The 24,847-nt window shown below is 29.2% G+C and overlaps 1 protein-coding gene and 1 long non-coding RNA gene across 6 annotated transcripts in view; one reads left to right on the top strand and one right to left on the bottom strand.

Moving 5' to 3' along the window:
• LOC118067098 (growth factor receptor-bound protein 14-like) overlaps nt 1–24,847 on the bottom strand; it is a 395,959-nt gene that overhangs the window by 68,905 nt on the left and 302,207 nt on the right. The gene's annotated exons all lie outside the window — the stretch shown is intronic.
• Nucleotides 16,654–19,171, top strand: LOC118067101 (uncharacterized). Its single transcript, XR_004690318.1, has 4 exons — nt 16,654–16,791; nt 16,876–17,056; nt 17,490–17,657; nt 18,946–19,171. It is a non-coding gene; the product is annotated as an uncharacterized lncRNA (long non-coding RNA).

Below are 24,847 nucleotides of genomic sequence, written 5' to 3'. Positions count from 1 at the left end.
CCAAAGAAAAATATTATAGCACTAATAGAAGTAATACTTCAATGCTATCAAAATAGACTGTTGAATTTATGATCGTATAAAATAATGCTTTTAATGATAATATAAGTTATTATAAGTTGAAATAAATATCTTTATATATACATAAATATATAATTTTAATACTAACTGATTTCAATGAAAGGTAAAGTTTTCAATAGAAACGTGAATTTGCACTAAGAAAATGTTGGCAAAATTAAAAAATAGGAAAGAAAAAGGAAGATTTTATCATATAGAAATCTCCCAAAGGATTTAACTAACAGCTAGAATTTTTTTTTCTTTTAAATTCTCTTTTGGCCTCCCCGTTTGCCATTCTCCTTTTCTTCAGCATTTTTATTTTTTCTATTTGTTCCATATTCTTTATTTTTCCCTCTTCAATTTTTTTTCCTTTTTCACACATCTCAAGTCTAGAATTCCAGAGGTTATATTATTAAGCAAAATCTCTTTTACTTTCTAAGTGATCTGCGGTCGAGTTACTGCGGGTGATTTGTCTTGATCGAGAGAGCAATCTCTCTTACAATACTTCTCTTCTCTCATCTTCACCTTGAGAAAAATTACGGAACATCCATTTGTCTCTATAAATTCATTTACACTGTAATCTTATTTTCAAGAAAATAGATCGTTGCATTTTTCAACAAAGAAATAAGAAGTAAAAATCATTTTTTTTTGTTTAATTTTCAAAACAAAAAAGTTGAAAGTAAAGTTGTTTGAAAAATAAAACTGAGGAAAATTCATTTTTCTGCAGAAACGAAAATATAGATGTGACATTTTCCCATTGGAGTTCATAACCCTCCAGAGATTGTCTTGCAATCGACTTGTCTAAGTCACGGATTAAGTTCACCAAGGGATGTGTCTCAACGAAACTCGGCACCTGCCACAGTTCGTTAAAACTACTGATTCACCATAGAGTCGTAATGTTCCTGAAGATCTTGGGTAACATTGCACCAGAAGGATTAAGACAATAATAACATTACTATTGAGAGAAACTCATTGTAAACTTGTCTCGTGCTTTTTAAGGTGCACAATTATAGCAACGGTAAATAAAACATTTCATTGTAACTTTTCTCATTCAAGTTTTTGACTATTTATTATTTATACTCATTCACACATTTCGTACATTTATATTACAACAAATACCTTTATTTGGTTTTGAAGAGCACAAATAGTTAATAAACTTGTAGTTTTCCATGATAACAACACTAATTAAACATTATTTCAAATTTTATTTGTGGATCCAACCCATTCCCTAGAATTAGCAATAAATTGAGCAATATTACATTCATCAATTCTCTTTTGTTCTCAGCTACACTTGCGTGAATGTTGCATATAAAATTGGTCTCGTAATTACTGAATTTCCAATTAATAGATATGTATAAAATATTATCTCGAGATAGAGCAAATTGGTGACATTAAACACAAATGCAGTACTATCTATCGACTACCTACATCTTCCTTGTGGTTTTCTTTGTTTCGTGATTACATGGCGTGATGATAAAGCAACTATTAGACAAATCTATTAACTTCCTGTTGGCATAAGCTTGATAACGTGTATTGCTTATGTTTCATCTGGGATTGTAGACTAACAATCAGTGAAAGTCATATAAATGTCTCCACTGATAAGCTAAGTTTATCAAGCTTATGGATGTACTATTGACACTCACAGCTGGACATTATTAAGAAAATCATTACAACTCACCATTTTACATCGTTTGGAATAAAGAACTCTATTGTTTACTAATCGAAAACGTTTTTAATGAGTAATATTAATAAATATAATGAGAATTAATGAGCCGAGTATGAAAGATGATAAAGTGTTATTTTCAATACAAATTTAAAGTTTGAGAAGATTGATGAAATTGAAGTTTAATAATGGAACCAATGTTTAATAAGTGCTGATTTAGTGAACTCTATAAAAGCTCATATAGAACATTCCTGGATTATCATTCAGTTATTTCCCTCAACTGGACCATCTGTGTGCATGGCAACCAATGTCAGTCTAGTGAAAAATGACTGGATGATACCACCAATTTTGGAATACCCTATATGGATGGATAAAAAAATAAATTGTGAGCAGAAAGTATTACTATATTTGATAGCAGCAATAGTTGGTCCATCGTAACCTAACATTGAATAGAGACTTTGGTTGTACAAACCAAGATTGGTTCCATATTGGGTTGAGAATGAACTAATTTTTGTTTCTATCAAGGATTTTCAAATACTATGTAGATAGCTTTGCTAAAATTTCAATTGAATTTATGATTACTATAAAAAAACATTTTTTCAATAAACTTAATTTTACAAGAATTTTTTTTCTTTGTAATTTTAACAATCCTTTTATATTCTGGATGATGTTCGTCAATTAGCCTATTCATTTTCATTAATTTATCAAAAACAGAAAACTAACAGGTAAATTTCAAAAATTAAAAATGGTTTTGTCAGAAATTAAAAATCCAAGAACATTATAGCTATAAGTTATCAAAAACTCATAGTTATAACTCATTCAAAATTATTTCATCGTTTTAATAAAAATTTAACTTAATATAATCAAGATAACTATACATCCTACAACTGAGATTCATTTAATATGTAATGTACTAAATTGAGGTAGGCGAACCAATCAAACAACAAATAATGGCTGTCCCACTTGACTGATTTTTTTTTATTTTTCAAAATGACTAAACCATACTTTTAGCTCACTTTTATCAACTTTGGTCTTCCAAAAAAAGTCAAATAGTTTCTTTTATCTATTTATATTTTTAGATTGACTCATTAATGCCACGAGTTTGCTTTTAATTTGGTACATGATCTGGGTATCATCTTTTGTGATGACATACCCCTTTTTTGATAGAATTCTTGTTATACCGGATTACGATGACAGACTTGACTGTTAGCATAACGAAAATAACTTGGTTGAGGTTGTCAAGGGTCGCGTTATCTATTCCTCGTCATTCTCTTGCTGACGTATGCAAAATTCAACGGCATCCTACATGAAAATCTTTGAAGAAAGAGCGGGGAGCTTATAGGAAGAATGTAATTGACGTAACTGACGTCGGGTTACGACGGTCGAGTTATTACCATGAATCCACGCGTTGTAATGCAAATTATGCTAGTCAATAGCGTCCCCAAATGTTAAGGATCTATAAAGCATGAATAGAACAACAAAGACTGTGCATAGTGTGAAGTAAATGCAGTTATTCACCTTCATAACCGTGAACAACTACTTTTTCACTTAGCATTTGATAAAATGTTTAATTAGAGAGTTTAAATGGTATAAAGAGAGATTTCATTGTTAAATTACTGATAATGTAATCTATTTTTATTGATTATTTATTCAATGATTATGTAGTCTATTATTACTCTTGGTTTTCATCGAGTTTTTAGTTTTTTATTTCTCTATAAATACACCAGATTTTCATGAAAATTAAGTTTTTTGATATACTAAATAAATAATCGAAGATTAAAAAACCTAAATGCAAGAACGGAAAAACTCTAAATTGTAGCTTGATTATTATAAAAGAATCCGAATCTCTAAGTATTGGCATCCATTTCAATCATTTTGTAGAAAAACTGCTTTTAACAATGAGAACAATGAAACCGAAGTGAATGCTCCAATTATTTGGAACAAAGATGATAATCAACTATTTGAATTATTTATAAAAAAAAATTAATTTTATGCCTTGCTTTTATTGAAGATTAAGAAGAGCTTATGTTAGCTAAAATACAATGGAGTAATTTTATTAATAAATTAACATTTTACTTATTACCAAGTGAATTTTTATGGCCTACCAACCCCAAGAGTTGGAAAACAATAGTTGATTCAGATTTAACTGTCAGGTATGTGAGGAACTGCATTTATTGCATCAAAACTTACTTAATTTTATTAAAAAAAAGATAATAAAGATATATTGAAATATTTAATATGTCATAAATTTTTATCATAAAGATATAATAACAGTGAATTTATATTTCCAATAATAAATTAGACTTAGTTAACGTTATTTTTATTCATTGTTAATACCGACAACATATATTACCATAATTGTTGCATATTTCAAATTAAAATTCAATAACATGTTCATTAATTTAACACAAAATTATCATTCATCATATTTTATATATTTTCTATCTTTAAGTGGTAATTAATAAAATAGTTAGTTTACAATTATTGATGTAGCTACATTTTTCATAAGTCTATTTCAAATATGCATGAATATATGAATATTCTCTAAGTATAAATATCTTGCAATGAGTTGAATTCATACTAGCAATAAATGAGTCAAGTTTAAAAGTTTCTCTCATTCTCATTCTGAAGTCTAGCGATTTCATTTGTCCGAAGTTGAGACGCTTGGTAATTATTATATCAATTCGACGAGAATCGGCTGGCGCCATTGGATATCAAGACGCCAACTGAGAAAGCATGTCCCAGAAAAGTAAATGAGAAATAGTGCAAAGGTTGAATTATACAGAATATATAAAAGAGAAAGGATTGGACACAAAAGACAGCTTGTCTCTTTGATCATACAACATCACAATATCATATCCTTTAATTTTTGAGGCAAAAAAATAATCATAAGATTTATTTGAAAGCCTTTTTCAGTTGCCATAATTGAAACAAGTCGATAAAAGAAATCGCTTACTAGACGAAAAAAAATTCTTGCTTGTAATGCAAGAAAGTATGTGAACAGGTAGCGGAAGGAGAAAACGATTTTAACGAAACTGCTATTGACTTGAATAATCATTACGGATTATTTGAGATCAATGAACTTCAAATAATCGCAACTCATAATTCATTGGACACACACTTTTTTTAACTAACCTGACATTCATTAATATAAAACATTTTTTTAAAAAAGGTAGACATGAATTAATGACCAGTTTTTACAACTTGAATATTTAAAAAAAATTTTATATTAACTAATTTTTACCAAATCATTAATTTTTTGATATTAAAGGAACTAGAATATAAATTGTTTATAAGAATTTGCCAACAAAATACAGAAACAATTAAAAACAAACAAGAAGATTCTCTTTGAGGCTCTCATTCGAATAGCAGTAAAATATAGTCGTGAATAGACCTAATCATATTTTCCAATGATATACCGTAGTGTTATTGAAATATTTAGTAACAATTCAGAGCTACTCTTCAGCTACTTTAATATTATCATACGGCTACACTGACAAAAATTTATAATCCTCGGGACAATACTGTACCCCTTTGATTAATCATACAACCTTAAACATAATATTGCCACTATAACAATACTACACTTGATCATACGATTAAGATAGTTGTGGCGGCTGCCAATAAATAGTTATAATAGCTACCCAGATCATACGAATAGACATAAGGTTTGCTGTCATATCAATCTACTTCAGCTATACTTTGGATTGTTCTTGCAACAATATTTTTTTTCACTGAGTCCGTTGTAATTAAATTTTTACTGAAGAAGACTTTCGAAAGGATATACAAATGTATGAAAATTGTCGAAAGAATCTATTGAGTATTTTTGAGAAATATACAACATTCTAATGTGCTCAAATGATCGAATTCACACTGTTCTTCACTATACTCAGAAATATTTTTTAATACAGTTTCATTTTTAAGCAAATAATAAAAAATTTTCTATTGACAAAATACTTTTGAGTACTGGGTTCTAAATAATGATTGATGAGTAAATGACTAATAATTAATTATTAAAATTCAAATGGAGAAAAATAAAAAACTCGAATTTTTCAATTTTAAGGATGTATGTCTAGTCAAATGCCACAATATATCTAAAAAAATTGTAAATAGGTTTTTTTTTTAAATTATGTGTACCTAAATTCTTTTTTTAAATTTTGACTAAAGATTAATTAGTAATAATTTAAATTTTACTGATTTATAATTATTTATTATAAATAAAAGTTTCCATATGACTACTGTCAGCATTGCATTCAACATGTCGGACCATCCATTACTCCATTTTGCCCAAGTTTTTATCAAAATTTAGAAAAATAAACCCACTAACACTTATTTTTTGCATAAATAAATAAAAAAACGTTCAAATTTGCTAGAAGCATATTTTTTACCATAAAAATAGATGAAGTATAGCAGATTTTGTAATTTGCTTCGAATTTTACATACTTCCGGTATAAATAACACGTAGTTTAATGTCAGAAACAGTATATTTGTTTAATAGAAATCAATAAAGTATTATTTAACTTATTATATCAAATTCAAGCTTTAAAAATGGAATTTATCAAAGTATCATACATCCTTAAATTGATGCAAATTTTATGATTCATTAAACTTTTGTAATTCATAATTATACTAAAAAATATCAATTTTCTTGCCTATTTTTGGTAGTGGGTATAAATATTTTTTTCGGTATAATAAATAGTGAAAATTAATTCACAAAATAACATTAATTACAGTCAGATCACTTGAAGAAAATTGAGTTAATTTAAATATATATTTCAAGGAATTAAAACGATATTGAGAATCACTGTGGCCTTTTTTCCGATGTAACCGTGCACCAGTGACATAAGTCGCGAACAGCTGGCTAGCCGTTAGCCGATCCCTTTTTCCTTTGTAAGATCACGCTCGCGAGCTCAATAGCTTGCCTACTCAAGCAGAAACTTAGATATAATACATTTCCTTATCATAATTCACCCTCATCTTTATTATTCTTTATTCATCAACTTCTTTTTCTTACTTTTACTTCAATCTCTCTATCAAACGATATTTTTAGACATCACCCGTTCACTCTTCACTTAAGTTTTCTTTTGAAGGAGCTTCTTAATGAAATAGCTGGAAATTAAAGTCTACAAAGTTTGAATAAAATCAACAGAAGAACAGGTAATGAAGGAAATGAAGAGTAATTAATTATTTAACGAAAATATGTAATGTTTTCTATTTATTTATTAATTTAATATACTAAAATGAGAAACGTTTATTGGAATGATTGAAATGAATAAAAGCTATCTATTAAATTTACATGACATGTAGGAGAAAAGTATTAAATAAGTTAAATAAAAAATAATTATGTAGTCAAGAAAAAATGAAAAAATGATAAATTACTCGAGTTAAAATAAAGAAGCCCAAAATGAAAAAAGAGCCCAATAAAGGCCCGATTCAAGCCCATTTTCTAAGATCATATTCGACAATGATGACAATAAATTATTACAAATGTAAATTTGTAGCACCAAAGTTAATTTGATGATAAATTTTTATGACAATTTTTTTTTTCTTTTCTAGATTTTTAAAATATTTTTGGGCTTCAATTAAGCGTGTTTTAGGCCTGCAAAATAGTTTTAGGCTTGATTTGGGCGCGTTGTGGGCCTGGAAAATCATTTGGGCTCGAATTGGGTCTCCTTTAAGCGCTTCCAAAAACTAATCATTTTTACTCGGGTAAAATTCAAAAATATTTCTTAAGCCTAACAATTAAATTATCACTTTAATTTCTTAAGCTTAACCAACTTTATCGAATTGTTCCGGGAAGGAAACTCGCTGGAGAGGAATAAGTAATGAAATTGTTTCAGAGAGCTTATATACACTGAGACAAGGGAAGAACCGAATAGCATAGTTATCGAGTTTGCGATTCTCTGACGTGGAATGTAGTCGCGAAGCACGCATTTGAGTTGCAAGAGAGATTGGATTGCATGAAGTGGAAGAAAAGAGGATCTTCATAGTTCTTACTCTTCTTCACAGGATGACTCCCACACCAGTACCAGACTATTGACATTCGTTGTCTCGTTGCCAACCCGATTATTGTCACCAGCCATCTCGTAAAATAATTACCTCAGTGTTATAAAAAAAAACTCTGACAGATGCTAATGGCTGATATAAAGCGATAATAGACAATGGGTGAAATCAGGATACAGTGTAATGAAGCTAGAAAATTAAATTAGCCAGGTGAAAACTTTATGCATGACACAAGTAGTTGTCATTGGCATGAGTAGCTATATCTATTGTATACATGCTATTGCCATCAGAGTATTTGTTTTTGATGGTAATTTTTTTTATCCTGAATTTTGAATATTAAATTTTCCTGTTTTAAATATCAAATGACAAAAAACATTTAAAACTTATTTTTAGATGAAAAACATTTTTTTTATTGAGTACGCTTTATTAGTTATCATATTTTGCAGTATTTTATTGTATTTATATTTTATTCCAGCATTATTTCTGTTTTAGCTAAATTATCTGTCATGCTTTCATGTTCAAATCAGCTATTGAAAAATACCATGTCGGATAAAGACATTATACAATTTCATGTTATATGAGAAATGCATTCTTCAGATAATGCAATGATATTCAATACCGTTTGTAACAGAGGACTCTCCAGAAAAATAGATACTACTTGTATTAATATTTAATGGCATTGATATTTTTTCTCTAATAAAAAGTAAAATGGTATTGATAGAAAAGAGATATCAATTGCTATTGAAATTGTATTTCATTGAAAAAAAAATTTTGAATATACAAGAGATTGATATAAAACTCTAATTTAATTGACAATATTTAAAGAATACTCCAATTATTTAATCAAATCGTATTTGAGGTTTCTTTGAGAATAGTTTCAAGAGTATATGTACAGTCAATCTAAGTATGTTATCTTAATGACTCTACTTTAAATGCATTGAGACAAATGTAGCAGGGTAAAAAGAGACTAACATTTTAATCAAATGGATGACGTCATGTTTAGACACTTTTAGAGCATTAAAATAACACACTTCTAAAAATCAAAATTTACAGTGAACCCACACTAAGAAAAGAATTATGTAATGAAGAATATCAAACATACATTTATAAAAAGTAAAGATTTTACGATAGGTATTGCAATACGGTGAATCTCACTGTGCACATCCGCTAATACAATAAACAAAACGACGCAAGCGAGAGCATAGTGCGCTCGACTGCCAACGAATGATAAAAAAACAGAGGGAAATGGAAATCCGTTTCGACTGCGTCCTATATGATTTTTCGGAGAAATACAGGAGATGAAATACAATTTATTGTTTTATATTTCATCTATGAACCTATAGTTATTTGTGATAAATTTAGAATAAAAAAGTGTGCAGTCAAATCAGTAAATGAATTCACTGAACTGATTGTAGAATCATGTAGTTGATAAAAAAATTAAATTATTTATGCAACTATGGAATTACTTAAATCTTTCATACTTAAAAAATATACTTAAATTTCATTTGAAAAAGTTGATAAATTATGATTTATTAATTTACCATCTGGTCTTTGACGTCTTTTTCGTGATACTACTCAACTATAGAATGTCGAATAAGAAATTAATATATGATTGTAAATGTCACTGTGAGCGGGAGGCCTCTCCGAAGGGGCCAGTTATATCGACACAAGTTTTCTGCAGTTTCCCTGTGTCATCGTGCAAATGCGATACAACGGTTAGGGCGTAAGTCGGCTGCAGACGCAACCCGATAGACAGTGTGTGCAATAGTATATCGAGTAGGTAAGGAACAGTGAGCTTGTAGAGGGCGAGGGGGATTTAGAGAGAGTGCGCAATAGGGATTCTACCATAAGGACAGGGAGGAAAATAAACATGCATCGAGGAAGTATTGTAAAACACTGAAAAACTCTCGACATACAATTAAAATAAACGATTTACTACTACTATATGATTGTCAATGCAACTTTTTAATTATTCTTCATGTAATTAGCAGAAAATATTTAATTCAAATTAGAAGAATTCACTAAGACATAGATAAATATTCATTGCATAGATGAGATCCCTATAATAATAGAAAAGGAGCTAATAATTTTTGAAAAAGTCTAGTCAGTAGAGAAGGCTTTGTTCCATTTTTAGGCACAGTTTTTGTACAATGGGTAATTTTCCAACGTCAAAATATCTGCTATAACCTACAGAAAAAATATAACCACAAATGGAGCAAAGTCTTCTATATTGACTGGACAAAAATGACTGAACGAATTTTCGTCAAACACAATTAATAATAATCTTGACTATATAAACCAGCTTGGAAACTCACAAAATTCCATCGAGATCGTTTCTAACATCTGTTTATGAACTACGATGTCACAGACAGACAACTAAAGGTTCCAACACATATCACTTTTGGTATCAGGGGTTTAAAAGATATGCAATAGCAGATGATAGCTTAACTGGTAAGAGCACCTACGACATAACTGGTTCAAGTTGAAGTTTTAGAAATCCTTTCTTTTGTTTTAAATCAATTAGTACATATCAATTAATGATTTTTACTCTAATTTTGCAATCGAAAATTTGAAATACACATTTTTATTTTTATCTTAAGAATAATAATAAATATAGAATATTATATAAAATTAATTTACATAATGAGGTTATTAATTGTTGAAGCAAAAAAGTCACATTTGAAACTCAACTTCAATATTTCATAAAAAAGAGAATCTAGCAAAGCTAATTTTTAAATTTCATCAACAAGTTTAGTTTTCTCTTGAAGATATTTTCATTTTTCAAAAGTCTATCAATTAATATGCCACTAAAACATGTTATTTCTATTCGAAGAAGAGTAACAGAAACAGTGGTTCGGACAAGATATTCATCATCATTACCCTTAATTCAAGAAAAGTGATTTCCAAGTGTTCTTAATTCATTGCTCATCATTAATTAAAGATTTTTTTACCATCTAATGGAATAAACTTTTCTTGGGACTCTCTCATGATATAATTGATAACACGTCTATCCAATCATAATGAAGTATTTTAAAAATTAGTTTTATATATATTCAAACATAAAAAGTAGCTTTATAATTTTCTACTGGACAGAAATTATGTCAATCAATGACCATCTTCAGTTTTCTAAAGTTAAATAACTGATTATTATAAAATTGAAATGTAATTGTCATGTTCTGTTGATATTTGCTTTTTCCAAAGAAAAATAATGATCATCGGAATTTGAAATATGATTTATTTACAACGTGTATATGTAAAGCTGTCGGTTGCCAAAATAAAGCAAATTTATTTGAACATTTTTCTCCCTAAGCTGAAGACGTACGCTATTTTGTGAAAAATTAACTGAAATTCTGAGATAATTTTGCGTTTATTTCTTCGAAAATAAGAATGACGAACAGTCAATTTCCTGCGTGAGATACGTACGGAAATAAATATTGCTGTCTACGACTTGAAATTTATTTTTTCTTTGTTCTTTATTGTATACTAATCTGTGAATTTCACTCAATTATCTTTGGTGCGGATGGTAAAAGTTAGGGACAAGAGTGAAGGGGATTGGGATGAAGAGAAGACAGGAAGTTAGAATATACGGCTGCAATAAAATGCAAAGTAGGCAAACGAGTTCTGTCGCTTTTCCAGTTGCGGTTGGACTTCCGCTTTTTACTCCTTCACACAATTCCACGTTTTTCTTTCCCCGAGATGTTACTTTCAAAAAAAAAAAAAAAATTACGTGAAAAAATTGAAAAAATATATGTAGCGATGTAGGGTTTCGAGTAAATGAAAAGATTGAACAGACTTCCAGAGAATTTCATTATTACTCAGTGTAATCAAGAAGTTTCACTGGGATCTTATTCACTTTATAACCCAACGCAAGTAAAATTCCTTGGTGACGGGCTGTGAGAAATTACTTCAAATAACGTACGTTTTAATTAAAAGTTCAAATATTTGACCTACTATTTCACTATCTCAATAGAAGATCTCTTTTGTAAATAGTACATTTCGTCGTAGATAAATGTAAGCAAACGAAACTCAGTACTTTTGTATCAAGTTTCATCAAATTTATGAATAATGTTCAGGTACCGAAAAATATTATTATGATTATCATTATTATTTACTTTGCGCAAATAAATTTTTTTAATGAGTTTATATGGGCTAATATGAGTGGTTTAAATATTGTCGAACATACCCTTAATTGCCAGTTAAAAATATTCTCATGTACATAAGGACACTACATTTTTTATTGCTTTCATCTGTGGTACAGGGTCAAATATTTAAATTAGCCTTCACCAAAGTTGTATAAAAATTAGTAATTACCGTTGATAACGTTTACATCAAAAATTATAGTAGCTGGTAATTTAAGTTGAAATGCAAATGTAAATTTCTTTTTATTTTACTTCAAATACATTTTATGATTGAATTCCTATTGAATTTTTTTCTTTCTGCACCAAGTACTGAAATTTAAAAGTAATTTTAAATAATTATGTGCAATTTACATTTTTACTCAAATATAATTACAACACTGGCAAAATATTAATTGGCATTTTTTTATGACTCATTAGTTTCTTAATTAAAACGACGTAATATAAAACATGTATGAATCATACTTCAGTTATCACATAATAACAATAAATAGCTACAATTATATTCCGGGGATGGTAAAGCTCTAAAATTTTAGTGCGAGTTTTCTGAGATTATTTATAAATTGTGTGTGAATAATTTTGGAGTCAATACAATCATTTTTTCTCTTTCTTTAATTTTTTATTAATCAAGAATTTTACAATCAATTATGAAATTAAAACATTACTGCTAACAACAAACAACGCAAGCACTTTAAATTTTAGGAAAATACTGTGTAAATAAAAAGATATACATTAGGATGGTTCACGTAATTACTAAGCTATCTAATTGTCAATGTCAAGAAATTAATTGAATTAATATGCAGAAAAATTCCATTAATTTCATTATGTATATTGTTTTTGCAAGAAGATAATGTTTAAATAAAGTTTAGAGTAGAAAAGAAAAATTTTCAAAAAAAAAAAAATTTTGTTCCCCAAAGATTCCCCATAGTCCCACGAGGGAAACATCGAGAAACGAAATTTTTTTATACGGGAAGGGTTGTTTTAACTTCTTAGTGGGTTTATAATCTGGTTCTAGCAATAAACACTCATTAAAATAGCAATATCTGTAGTTATTTTTTTTTCATCTTGTATACTTTAAGCGTTAAAAATTTCAATTATATTGCATTTTTGATAAAAAGAAATTTTGAAAAATAAACATATTTACGATTGCTTGAGAGTCTGGAATAATTCAGTGAATAAATTAAATTTCAATGTAATTCTACATTCCCAGTGGATACATATATTATCCATACGTATCTATATAGAAATATGGATATTCAAGAGTATAACTCTCGCACGGTGAATAATCATCATGGATTCCCCACGTTTCTCCAGGATTTCCTGGCTATCCTACTAAACGTTCCGGAACGGGAGAATTCCAACAATGTACAGGCCATCGCCGCGGCTGTTAACAATGCGTGGTGAGTTATCGCCAAGCGCGTGCACGCTGTGTTATGCCTCTTGTATGATATCGACCATCTCGCTGCGCTTCTGTTGCAGCAACGTGTGTACAACCCGATCGACCTAACATCGAAGGAATGGAGAAAGAGAAGAGTCAAGACTATCGCAAAAGCGTGTCGCGAGAACATCAAGACGGAAGCCAGTCTAAACGTACGAGCGACAACTCGCGTAAACTTGGCCATTACCTCTGCTCATCCGGATTTTAAGTACATGCTATGCCTAAAGTTTCAAGCATGGAATGAAGGAGAAGTATGTAAATGAGTATTTGTAGTTGAAATTTTTCAACATCATTTCGTGGAATAATTATTTCATTCCAATTGCAGTTGCTAAAGCATTATTGTTTGAATTTTAAAAAAAGTATCATTTTATGTAAATAAATGGTGTAGAGATAGTTAAAATTCGAGTTATTTTCTTTAAAAAGTTGACTATATACTTATTCAACTGGAACTTCCAATGTGTAGTTTCTTATTCAATTATATTTATAAAAGCTGACTCTCGAGGTAATATATATAAAAAATGTTCTTATTGAAAAAGATAATATAATTTGAAAGTAAATAAATATTTACTTCACGATGATATATTCTATTATTTTAAATGCATTTTCTCTTAAAGCAGAAGAGCTATTGTATCTTATACTGATACTTAGTAAAAAAACACGAGTCATAATTTCTGGGGAAAAAATTATGTTATTTTGGTCATTATTGAAGAATAATTTTTAACCCAACATAGGACGCATATTTTTTAAAAATAAATTGTGAATGTTTTACAGCTATTTTTAAACTGTTACACAGAAAAAAGTTATTGTATTGGAGTCTGTTATTTTCTTTGAAAAAAAATGAATTCTAAAAAATTCTTTGTTATTTGTTTTTTTTTTATTTTATTAAATAATTTTGACTTTGGTGTAAAGAGTTTGAAGAGAGAGTTAAGTAAATTTATACGAGAAATCTTACGGTTAGTTTGTTTCGACACAAAATGTGAGAGCAAAGATAACTGGTATCCGCATAAATTTGGACAATGGGTCATCTTGAATAATGAAAGTGTCGGAAGAAATGTAGAAGACAAGGAGGAGAGATATTGAACATAAAGATGCACGCTAAGTGATCTCGATGAGTATAACGTGCGAGAGTCACGCAATTCATTTGCTCGATCGTTAGAAAGAATCAATATTCATGAACTGCTACTGTGTGTTTATTTTCATGTTCTCACTCAATTGTGAATAATTTATCAACATAAATCTATACTTTAGATAATTCGACAATAAAAGTTAATGTAAGTATCACAGACGAATATTATAAAGAAAGATAATGAGACAGCTTATACATACAAATGAATTTACAATATCATGTTGTTAATTGATTCATTATAATCAATTAATTTTGAAGAAAAAATACACCTAATACTGTTATAAATACTAATTAATTCCGAGAAATTATTTGACACACATCATCAACTGACAATTCTTATAAATTATTGGTTGAAAAGTTTCAATAAATTTTTTTTTGTACAATTGAATTTCGAATGCTTTACGTAGAAATAGAGTAATATTCAGAACTATGAAATGAATTTCTTCAGAAAAAAAATGCTTCAAACAATAAAATAACATTTTGCACGACAAAATACATGTCAATAATTTGGTATGGATATTTTTTTAACTGACTTTACACTCAACAGTAAATTAATATATTTTTTCCAACATTCTTCACTGTTTTTATTTTCATTTTTTTCTTGAAAACTTACTGGTATTGACTGGTTCGAAAAAAGTTTTTCACAACAAGAGAATTTAGTTATGATGGAAAAAAAAACTTTGTCATTTGACTTTTCGTATAATCCTTTCAAAACGGATTGGAGTGACACTCAAACTTAATACAATTATTTCATTCAGTCACATTTTTAGAGAATATTTCAAACAAGCCGCCCTTTTAAAATTAGTATGATGTATATATTCTGTAATGAAATTATCATAGTGAATCAACGTTCAATATCAATATCAAACAAAACCAAACAATTTTAACTCCAAAACAGAATGAAACTTTTTAACACAAATTTCTTTAGTTCACTAATAAAAATCACATTGTCAATTACAAATTATTCAATGGCAACTGATAATAACTTCGATGATAATCTCATGTATCAGAATATTAGCTTATGAATATGATAGTAAAATTAATCAACAACTTTACCAGTGTACTGAATTTTTCATTTTTTGTGCGCTCATGGTTGTGTAGAATTTTAAGTTCAAAAAATCACTTCATTCACTTATTTCACACATTTTAATTGAATTTAAAATATCAAGGAGATTTAATAAGGATGAATATATTCGTAATGAGGGTGGCAATAAAAATTAGCATATAAAAATGGCACTTGAGTATAGAATTAAATATGCATATTCGTATGTGTAAAAAACTCACCGTTTCCCGCCGATTTTCTTGAGGAAGATTCTCTCCGATTGCGGAGAATGTCCAGCCAAATGTTCCTCCAGTTTTAATCAAAGTTTTATTGCGAATAATTAATAAATTGTTCCTGCACTTACAAATTCTAGAGTGTCACCAATATAAAAAACTACAATATAAATCATTGAAACAAGGCAAATGAATAAATGAGGAACCGTCAAAACATTATACAGGTCATTAAGTGTTATGGCCTGCCGCGACTATATCACAGTTTCCACTGAACCGCTAACCTATGCCGCTAACTTGCAAAACTGAACAGTGTCCTACTCTTTCATTGAATATTTACTCTCAAAATTCACTGCTTCCCCGACAATTGTTCTTTTTGTTTTATCACGATAATATTATCACAAAAAATTATTTTTACGCGACGAAAAAATTATCTCCACCGGTGTGACTACTATCTGACCTCGTTCTGCCTTCGTGTAGCCGTGTTTCCTCTCTTCTTTGTTCCATGAAACCGGAGCAAATAATTTTTCGCGTCAAAATAGTGTTTTATTTTACAAAAAAAAATAGATGTTGATCGTTGTCGTTGTGACTCGGTTTCTTCTTTGTTTTATGTTAACAAACTTGGATTTATTATTCATAATGTCTTATCTTCTTTCCTTCTTTTATCTTATGTTTCACGTCGTTACATCATCTGCTTCCACCGCGTTGGTCTTTCACTCTTGCTATTTCCACTTCTTTCGGTCTCTGACTCGGTGCACGATGGTCGTCCGCAAGAGTAGCACCGTTATATCTCTTCGATGTTACAGCGTCAACTGACAGTGAGGTTTTGCTCGCCGGTACTTTGGTGCACGAACAAAAGTCCGAACCCGCACGAAGGATCGCGAATTTAACCGAGGACCGGCCAGTCAGCTGGGACTTGGCTGTCACTATAGCGCAGTCGCGTACTGTCGCTATACCGTATGCTTGCTTTCCTTCTCCTTCGCTTCTCGACCCTTCGCGATTTTATTAACCAGCCACACATTCACAATCGCCGGGCTCTTGGCGAACCAACACGAACTTTTCCGAATCAGCTGGCTGCATCACCAAGCATTGGAAACAAGTAACCGGCTTTTTTACCTTTGATTCTTTCATTTTTTTTTTTGCTTTCGAAAAGGTTCCTATCATTGGACCACTTTATTTTTAGAATCGATATCGCTCGAAGTATCATTAGTAATATTGTTTAGACACTGAATGTTATTGATTCCATCTATAACATTTACTTATAAAATAAAAAAAGGATTAGTTTGCAAGTGAATGAGTAATTAAAAGAAAGCTAATCAAGATTAAGTTTCTTTCATTGGACTAATGGAACCTTGGTTAAAATGGTAAGTCAATTTTTATTGGAACTTTAGATTAACGAAGATTAAGGAAAAATTACATAATTCGATACTGAATTGAATGAATTAAGAATTTTTACAACAGCGGGACTGTGAATCTCATTTGATTTTTAATGTAAATACTAGTGATTAATACATCTAATTGTAACATTTAACTGAATAAAATTTTTAAAAGTAGATTTGCGAATTACTTTAATTACATTGATTCATTAGCATTCTCGTTTAGTTCAACAATAAGAAATTAATCAACTAAGAAAATACTATCCAATTTTAAGTTTGATGTATTAATTGTTCTTTTCATGAATGAGTTATGCATTGATGCATCACTAAAAAAAAAAAAAAGAATTACTTACAATAAGAAGTTGAAAATTGGTCGCTGTTAAACATAAATATTATATGACATAAAAATGTTTCGCAACAGTAAGAAAGAAATGCCAACACTGCTCTTTTCACGAGCTAGCCAGAAGATTGATAGAGCAAGAAGGAAAGAAAGAGAGAGAGGGAAAGATCAAAACTCATTTCAAGATGTATGGACAATTTGCGAATAGCCGATTAAAAAAAGCAGATCTGTTTTTCAGCTTATCTCTAGGTAATTATTTTTCATTTGTAATAATTAAAAAGTCTCACTTATTTCAATGTTAAGAAGGTCATGGAGTTAACAACCGTATGATAACTTAATAAAAATTAAATTTCATTAAGAAAGTGTACATAATTATTTTTTTTACTTACATTACTGTGAAATTTATCATCAACCCGTACTTTATTAATTTATAGCTCTCACATGACTTAAATAAGAATTAAACAAGGAAGTATATGAACAAAATGAATCCCACTTAAAATAATTCAATAATAAGCTATAAAAGTTTATTAACACAAGTTAGTAGCAGTATTTGATCTTATCATTAAATTATTTATTCAAACTATCTAATCTGATAATATTAATTGTTTTATTAACTTACTATTATTAATACAATAACCTCCTACAAGGACCAAAAAAATAAAGATTAACTGATAAAAATTGCAATTCAAGTTTTATATAAAGAAAATATGTTTTATTACTTATAGATCAAAAGAAAAATTAAACTCATTTGTGTAATTAAAAATATAATTTTATTAGTTTAAAACCATTCAAGAATTCATGCTTTGCATTTAAAATTATAACATTCAATTTATATTTTATTCTTATTTTAGAGCCTTTTAGATTTACATTTATTTCAATAAAAAAAAACATTTAATTTCGTTAAATTCAGTGAATGAAAAAATTTTATTCTGCTTAAAATAATAATCAAAGCTTTTATTTAAGTAAGAGTTTTATTTATAATGCATTATAAATTATTTTTATAAATTCAGAATAAAAACTGAAATGAAAAAAAAGATCATAAAAGATAACAAATACTTCAACTCTATCAAGAATATTCTATCTTACTTACGTGAAATCATTAACTATTTAAGTCAGGGTGATCATAAAAAACATGTGTAACTTCTCTATTAGATAATATTCTTCAATTCAATCATATTATTTGTAAATTAAATGATATCTTAGAGCTTTTTGGAAAGGAAATTTGAGTAAAAAGAATACAAATCAATTTTTTCTCCAGGTCTTGGAAATTGATAAAACATTAGTAATCTAATTGAATTATGATTGAACTATGTGAATAATTTGGGTAAAACTGTAAGCTAATAGATGCAATAGTGAGAGGAACATTCTCAAGATTATTTTATAAATTGTAGTTTTAATTCTTATTTTATTATAAGTTAGAGGTCTTGGGGCCATTCTATATTGAGAATCTTATTTTTCGCACCTCTAATTTTGCAGTAAAAGTGTGGTTAATCTTATTAGTAACTTCGAGTTTGATTAATTTTCATTATCGTTTCAGGTATTGTGGATTCCTTGGCCTTGATACGTTAAGTCCGAATGACAACAATCAGTTCAGTGCGATCAACAGTCTCAAATCAATGAAGCAAAAATTTTGCATACAAGAAAAAAGTAAATAATCTCGATTTAAATGGAAGAGGAGTTAAACCACGAGGTTTTCGAACAGAAACGAGTAGTTTGACTATCATAGAAGAATAATAAAAAAAAATCGTAGGGGTTGGAACGAGTATAACAGCCATTGAATATATATCGTCTCTCTTTTGCGTATTTCCTCCCTCTTATATCCATGAAAATCGGTAAAAAGTCATCTCTTCAGAAAAGTTTTCGCTACCTCGGCGATTTTCACAAAAACCTCAAAGGAAGAGTAAATTTATCAGGTGTTTTCACTAACTGACTCGCTGATGGTGGCCTGTCAGCCACCCACGCCCCTTCTGTCTCCCGCAGTCAAGCCCTTCATGGAATTTTCAATGAAGGAAAAGAAGTCCCGTGGATCGTTACCCGATATTTCACTCCATTTTCCAAGTTGACTGGGCGCAACATTGCCAGTGACGACGATAATGGACGAAGTTTTCAGTGTCAGCTGGTTGGTTATTCAAGGAAAGAACGGGGTGACAGAATTCTATCGCTATCTACGTTGAAAGGACCAGTCCTTAGTCTTTTGATTTGTCCTTTTTCACATTTAAAGCTGTGCACAAAAACGATCAACACTAGTCAAGTAGAATGAAGAAAAGAAGAAAGAACACACTAGTGAAACCTACACAACATACTGCAGATCGTTTTCCGATATTCTTTCCTAACAACTGACTCTCGTATCCATATCCTAGCAAGTCAGTTGACTAGAGGATCCTGCAAAGAAATTGTCAATTCCACCATGTAAGAATCCAACTTCGTAAATATTCAACTCTCGTTCATCGCTTCTCTTTCTCATCGTCAGTGAGAACTTTTTTATTTATGCCTTTGATGAAAAAGAGTATAAGGAATATGCTTAAATAAAATCGTTTATCGATTCACACTTTAACGAATCAGATTTCTCCTTTTCATCTTTAACGACGAGCAACGTAAGCATGATTTAGTTTTTATCAGTCGTTCACAAACTTCATAACTTGAACGTTCCAAAGGGTGATTTCAAACGACTACGTCTCTAAACGGCGAATCAACTCGCTTGCCTCTGTTCCTTAGATCAAAATCTAGATATAACTTACTAGAGTATTACGAGATAGTATATTAAACGATCACGAAACGCTCGATTAACGTCTACGAGGTTTTTCATTTCCGATGAGTTGAATCAGCTTTGCAGAATTTTCATAAAATTCTTGTCAGAAGTATTATGATGAAGCTCTCAAAATCATTTAATTTTATGAATATTGCGACGATAGAGGACAAGAATATTTTATAGTATGATCTCAATAATGGGATGGAAAATTAAACAAGTTGTGACTTTTCAGCAGTCGAATTTTTTTATTTCAATGCAAATATTCCAATTCTAAAAAATTACATTTTAGATAAATTGTTTCTCTACTGTTCTAATTTCAGAATGTGAGGATAGTAGTTGTTGATGTATTTTACAATCAGCATTTTTTATTTTTATCAAATTAAATTGCTGCTGATAACTGATATTGGTGAATATTGTTTAAATTATTGAGACAGTTTAATCTTTAGAGATATAGACCATTCAGCTCGTGATTTTTCTTTAAAAAAATGTTAAAAGTCTTTTAAGAGTCTTGCCAATTTTTTACTTTCATTTTTGCCAAGAAAATATTTCAATCGAAAAAATTCTTAAACTCTTATATAATAACTTACTTCTTTCAAAATTTTTGAAAAATTATTTTATAAAAGTAACATTTTATTCTAAATTTTGAATGGATAACATTTTATCTAGAGTGTGCAATGATTCCCAACTTAATGTAAGTAATACAGTTGTTTGCCAATAGATGACCACTAGTTTCCGTAATTTATAATTGACCCATTACATATAAAAGTGCAATGATAAGACACTGAGTGTTTTATACTGTAAATACTTCCAATTAAGTAAGCATTTCTCTGATGACATTATTAATATTTCTTTGTTTAATTAGAAAAAAAAAAATTTTTTTTTAATAATATGGTTGCAATTTTTATTAAAAAATTGCATCAGTAACGAAAACATTTTTTTTCTATTTGTTTGACTTTTCAAGCTTTAAAACGTAAACTGAAGTTCACTCAGACATATGAGAATAATCAGCTTACCTTTAACAAGGTAGTCTGCTTAAACACACAAGTACAGAAAAAAGTATTCTTTGGCATATTCTCCAACAAACAGCTAAAGGAATACCATTAGTTAAGAATGTTACATATTCTTAACTAATGGTATTCATACATTCATCTTTATCTTCTTTATTTTACCAAATTATATCATTCTTATCCAAAAAGCTATCTTCAACATGCTAACTTATTCTTCGTATTCATAATAAATGAAAATAATTAAAATATAGTTCATTGTTGTTAAAAACTATTAAAGACAAAAAAAGTATTTCAATAGAAAGTAGAAAAGAAAAATTTTCTAAAAATATTTTTTTAATGAGGCAAGTCAATGTTTTTTCTTTTTTTCAACTCCTTCATGAGGAAGTTATAAATATTACAAAAAAAAAATATCCATAAAATCTTTCCTTTCCTTCACCAACATCAGAAACACAATGAATTAAAAATATTAGCTATTACTCCGTCATCTCATAATGATTCTTGTTGAACTATTTTTTCCATTGTGCTGAGATCCCCAAATATATCCGGACTGAATAATAAGAATAAGAATGCACAATGGGACATAAAAAGTGGACTTGGTATAAAACTGCTGACTATTGGTGACTTCATTTGACATAATTTAAATAATTGAAAAAAATAGAATGTTAAAATATCTGTAGTCATTTCTCGAAAAGACTCCATGGGATATATAGTATACTCTTGTGCAAAAAGGCACTTGCAGAAAGGAAAAGAGAACAGACAAAAGAAAGCTCAGAGTGAACTATGCTCCAACTACATTTCGAGTGAACGATTTCAAAGTATAAGAGATACCCTAGCGACTAGTAAAGGCGCAACTTCCAGAAAGCCATTCAATTGAATATACAGTGTATATATCTGAATTTGTTCTTTCAATGACGCTTTCTAGTTTCCTCTTTCTCATTATATATACATGTAGGTCGGTAGTGTGTCGTGAAACGTGTGGAATAGAATAAGGGTTGCGTTTGGTATAAATCCGCACATTGTTCGCCCCGTTGGTCAGCAACGCCCCTTTCAGCTCGAAAGGATTGTAATTTTACGTGTGGCGTTCCCGAGTGTGACGAGAAAGAGCCGGTATGGTATGGTCATATAGTAGTGCCCTTCAACAAGAATATAAAATCAAACGTCCTTGCTACATCGTAGGGAGGCTGTATTTTTATTCATCCTCCCCTTTCTCCCTTTGGAATTTGAGATGGTGTGCCCTTATTTTATTTCCCTGTCTATTGAGTCCACACGCGCATAGCTCAAGTTCCAAGGTTGAATTCCAGTTTGAAAAGAATAGAAGTCATGAAAAAAATATTGACCTAGTAATCAAGATGTCACTATTACAAAAATAAAACTATTTTATCCAAATGCTGATCAGTTCCTTTTTATTTATTTATTTTTTTCTTTCAATAAAATACAAATAACAGAAAATTTTAAACTTTATACATTTGTTCTTGAAGCGACTTCTTTCCTCTTTTGTATCGTACTAAACTTATAAATTCTTCTTGAAAGCTTCGAGGCAATTAAAAAGTTTTTAGACAATGTCTTCTTGCTACAAGCTTAAAGTCACTAAAACTAATCTCTTGATTAAAATATTATTCGTTAAAGAGTAAAATGCATTATAAACACGTATAATGTATTTAATTTATTATTTATATGTCTAATAGTATTTTTTCATTGAAAAATTTAACTATAAGTAATCAAAGAATATTATGATTGCTGTAAGATCAAATAAATAGTCTCTAGTGCTAAATAAATAATTCATTAATAGATTATTAAATATTTATTTTAATCAAGAGATACGGTAGTGTCTCGTGCGCCAAGCATAAATCGCCGCCATTTAGCCCTTACGTCACGACGAGGCACTGCCGTGTCTCTATACAAATTATAAGATGATTTTTGCAGGTTATAATTTTTAAACTAAAAATTTTTTTCTTATTATAACATAAACATAGGCTGAAATTAAGAATTTGCTAGGAAAGCGATCGTTGACTTTCGATTAAGCATACTATGAAGTATTATCATTGCTTCATTCATAATATACGAAATTGAAAAAATTTCGTTGCGCAAAAATGGAGTAAAATGAGAGTTTATTCATGGAGCAATCATACGTTTTTTTTATCAAGTTGATGATCAGAGTTTTTAATTGCTATGAAGTTCTCTCACTTACAGATTATAAAGTTGGTAACAAGTTAATTTTGCTCGAGCGCGAATATACAAATAATTAAAATATTTTCTGAACAGATTAATTTTTTTTTAATATTCCTTTTCAGTTGATATGTACAAAAAATGGTGAAATCTCATCAAAAACAGCCCCCTCCTTCTGGGCTGTACAGAAATGTGCGCCAAACATAAATAACGACAATGATGAAATTACAAAAAGTCCTAGAATCATTAAACGCCAAATATTTAAATCTACAAATCAACAATATTTAAAATGAATTATTTTCTTCGGGTTTTTTTTTTAAAAAAAATTTAGTACGTTTAATGGCACAATAAACATAACAACCAAAAACTTGGCGTGACTGGTAAGATTTTATAAAAGCATGAAATTGTGAAAATATTGAAAATGTTTAAGCCAATTAATAAATAACAGTCACGCCAAGTTTTTGGTTGTTATGTTTATTGTGCCATTAAACGTACTAAATTTTTTTTCAAAAAAAAACCCGAAGAAAATAATTCATTTTAAATATTGTTGATTTGTAGATTTAAATAATTGGCGTTTAATGATTTTAGGACTTTTTGTAATTTCATCATTGTCGTTATTTATGTTTGGCGCATATTTTTGTACAGCCCAGAAAGAGGGGGCTGTTTTTGATGAGATTAATTATTTACTGAGCATAAATGATTATTTATTTGATTCTACAACAATTACATATTTACTTGATATGAAAATTTTTTGTTTTCAGTGTATAATTTTTCTTATTTTTAATTTGTTATGGAATTCTTTTTCTAATTAGTGGTAAGAGTTGAATAGTTGGTATGTTTTCACGACTTGATGATCATTTCTTTTAGAATTCGTCAAATTAAGATGAAATCTGTGTAATTTTTTCAAATTTATAAAATGAATTTGAGTAAATAATTTATTTATTTAAAAGTTCTGAATAAAAAGATCGAAAGTATGATTTAAACATTTCAGTAAAAAAATAAGAAATAAACCAAACGTTGTAGATTAAATGAAAATACAGTATTTATGTCAACAGAAAAAAAAATTCCATTAAGAAAATTGTGGTTGAAACTGCATATTATCTGACGTAAAGCTAAAAATGGTTGACCAGTCAAACTAGCTTGAATATGAAACAATATTCAGCTGTAAATTTACAACTAAATATTTTAGTTTAAGTTAAATCGTCTATTTAAATTGTTTAAAATAGAAAATAATGGCATTTATAACAATGCAGAAATTGACTTCATTAATAATATAATATAAAAGTTATACTGTAATAATAATAGAATATTCTTTAAGACAAGAGACATATTTAATATCTATTTAAGTGAGACTGATCTGTGCGTTTCTGATTAAGAAATTAAGGTGATGCAAAAGTTAGAATAGTTGTATTTTTTTCTAAAATCTAATCAACAATCATCTGTATTTATATTTTGAATCAGTTTCGTCGGAATCTATAAGAATGAAGGTGTTACCCCTAGTGATATTCTTAGTGTAA

The sequence above is a fragment of the Chelonus insularis genome, unplaced genomic scaffold, assembly GCF_013357705.1.
Source record: "Chelonus insularis isolate UGA/USDA-ARS -01 unplaced genomic scaffold, ASM1335770v1 contig_35_pilon, whole genome shotgun sequence".
NCBI classification, from domain to species: domain Eukaryota; kingdom Metazoa; phylum Arthropoda; class Insecta; order Hymenoptera; family Braconidae; genus Chelonus; species Chelonus insularis.
This window is presented reverse-complemented; position numbering and strand designations above follow the sequence as displayed.